This window comes from Echinops telfairi, unplaced genomic scaffold, assembly GCF_000313985.2.
Source record: "Echinops telfairi isolate 266 unplaced genomic scaffold, ASM31398v2 ScPeMD7_4;HRSCAF=17, whole genome shotgun sequence".
In the NCBI taxonomy this organism is placed as follows: domain Eukaryota; kingdom Metazoa; phylum Chordata; class Mammalia; order Afrosoricida; family Tenrecidae; genus Echinops; species Echinops telfairi.
Window position 1 is genome coordinate 2,320,255 of NW_022103900.1, and position 3,015 is coordinate 2,323,269.

Below are 3,015 nucleotides of genomic sequence, written 5' to 3' on the forward strand. Positions count from 1 at the left end.
ATATATGCCCACCACTCTGGTAGCATAGGGGGTACGCATGTGGCTACTAACCGCAAGGGGAGCAGGCTGATATCACTGCTGAGGCTCCAAAGGACAGAGATGGGGCTTTCTACTCCCACAAAGAGTTACTGTGGGTAGCAGAAGGACATTGGGCCTCCACTCAAGTACTCCCTCAACGCAAGAATACTTTCTTCTATTAAATTGGCATTCTATGATGCTCACCTTCCCGACACAACCACTGAAGACAAAGCAGGTGAATAAGCAAATGTGGTGATGAAAGCTGATTGTGCCCGGCTATCAAAAGATATAGCGTCTGGGGTCTTAAAAGCTTGAAGGTAAACAAGCGGCCATCTAGCTCAGAAGCAACAAAGCCCACATGGAAGAACATATCAGCCTGTGTGATCACGAGGTGTCCAACGGATCACTGAAGACAAATGGGTGCATAAGCAAATGTGGTGAAGAAAGCTGATGGTGCCCGGCTATCAAAAAGTATAGCGTCTGGGGTCTTAAAGGCTTGAAGGTAATCAAGCGGCCATCCAGCTCAGAAGCAACAAAGCCCACATGGAAGAAGCACACCAGCCTATGCAACCACGAGGTTTCGAAGGGATCAGGTATAAGGCATCATCAGAACAAAAATCTTACCAAAGCGAATAATGGGGGCAGTGCGGAGTGGAGACCCAAAGGCCATTAGTAGGCCACTGGAGATCCCCTTGCAGAGGGGTCTCGGGGAGGAGATGAGCCAGTCAGGGTGCGATGTAACAACGATGAAAAATACAACTTTCCTCTAGTTCCTAAATGTTTCCTCCCCGCTCCCACTACCATGACTCGAATTTGACCTTGCAAATCTGGCTAGACCAGAGGATGTACACTGGTACAGATAGGAACTGAAAATACAGGGAGTTCAGGGCGGATGAACCCTACAGGACCAGTGGTGTGAGTGGCAAAACAGGGAGGGTAAAGGGAGAATGGGTAGGAAAGAGGGAACCGATTACAAGGAACTATATGTGACCTCCTCCCTGGGGGACAGACAACCGAAAAGTGGGTGAAGGGAGGCATCGGACAGGGCAAGATATGACAAAATACCAATTTATAAACTATCAAGGGCTCATGAGGGAGCGGGGAGCAGGGAGGGAGGGGGAAAATGAGGACCTAATGCCGGGGGTTTAAGTGGAGAGAAAATGTTTTGAGAATGATGAGGGCAATGAATGTACAAATGCGCTTTACACAATTGATGTGTGTATGGATTGTGATAAGAGTTGTATGAGCCCCTGATAAAATGATTTTTTAAAAAAAGAGTTACTATGTCAGAAACTCACAGGGGCAGTTCTACCCTGACCTCCAGGCTGGCTCTGAGTTGGCCTTGACTCTGGCTGTGAGGCTATGGCAGTGATTTGGGGGTTTTTTCCCCCGGGAGACAGACATCAGCATAGAGCATCACTGAGCTGACAGTCTGGTCAACCTCTTTCAGCACAGAACATTTTGAGTCTGACCTCAGAATATTTCCTACAGGAAGTTTTGAGAAAAGGGTGAGGGAATACTTATCCTTACCTGGCAGGAGAGATACCATGATCACGAAGGTGGTTTTCCCAGGGCGAGGCTTATCCATTGCACTCCGGATGTGCTGACCCCTGAAATTTCCCCAAATGTGGGAAACTCCTGCATAATTTGTGGTAGTGGGGGACTATGTTCCTGCTCTCCCCTGATTAAAAAAGAAGAAATAGAAAAGAACAAAAGAAGAAAAGTGGTGAGGGTAAGTTTTGGGAAAGTGGTAGAAAACTGCATCCACACACTCAATTCTCAAACTTCTCTGTCATCTTCCGGGGAGGGGGTGGGGCACACAATAAATGGCATATGGCCGAGACCTCTTCTTCACACCCTTTGATGCTAATCGCAATCCACTCTGAAATGAACCGCCATGCGCTTGGTGGAGTCTGGACGGCCTTCCTAAATCGGTAGTTAAACAGAAACACACGCAAAGTACAGCGGCCTCCGCGATCCCTTCTTCCCTCACCCTTGACCAAGAAAGGACCCAAGTCCACTACCATCAAGTCAGTGGAAGCTGACACATCGCGACCCTGTAGGACAGGGTCTGACTGTCCCTGTGGGTTTCCGAGGCTGCGACTGTTTACGAGAATAAAAAGCCTCATCTTTCTCCCCAGGAGCAGCGGGTGGTTGCGAACTGCTGACTTTGTAGTTAGCAGCTCACTAGCCAGAAAGGAGACTAGGAACAATGAAGTGTCTTGCTTTCTGGTTTCCATTTTTCTTTTCTAATTCTGACTTTGTATAACAGCTCCTGTTTGGTTTGGGCATCGTTTTCAGGGTCTGAAGGAAAAACCATTTCTGAAAGTGCAATCAGCTTCCCAGAGAGAATTCAGAAAATTCAAGAGATTTCTCAGCACTCCTGAGAATGTGGTCCACCCCCACCCTCGCATTCCATAAAATGCGGACAGCAATGTGCATTCACACAAGAGATGAGCGGGCTGGTGGAAACCCCTTGGATGAGGCTCAAGCGATTGTTCGCTCGTGGGAGCTGCAGGCCTGCGCCTGCTCTCAGCCTGCAGGTCCAGGGAGGAAGCGGCTCTTCGCATGTGAAGGCGCAGGGGCGGGCGAATCCCTTGCCTCAGCACTGCATTAGGCTGGAGAAGAACAAACTGGAAACCCTGCAAATATTTATCTTCAGGGACCTCCGAGAGACCTCTGGCATGGTGGGTGGGGGGAGATCCAACTCGACACATGTTTACACATAATGATTTCCAACAGGCCCATCTATATACAAGTCCAGCCTTTCATTAAGGGGGCCTTGTCGATGGCCACTGAGGTGTGCAAATACGCGATCAACAAAGGCACCTCAGCTCTCTTCAGGGTGGAAGGAGGTGGCCTGTTTGGATATTGATGCGTACCTCCCGAATGGACCCCAGTGCTGAGGGTGCAGGCCGCGTGGAGGTTAGCAAGGGACTGTCTTTTCCTCTTAATCAGTCATTGGAGGCAAGGCTTCCAATTCCACGGAATACATGA

The 3,015-nt window shown here is 49.1% G+C and overlaps 1 non-coding gene across 1 annotated transcript; it reads left to right on the forward strand.

Annotated features, from left to right (window-relative positions):
* Positions 1–1,540: 1,540 nt before the first annotated feature.
* Positions 1,541–1,702, forward strand: LOC115873023. Its single transcript, XR_004048196.1, has one exon. It is a non-coding gene; the product is annotated as a U1 spliceosomal RNA (small nuclear RNA).
* Positions 1,703–3,015: the final 1,313 nt, after the last annotated feature.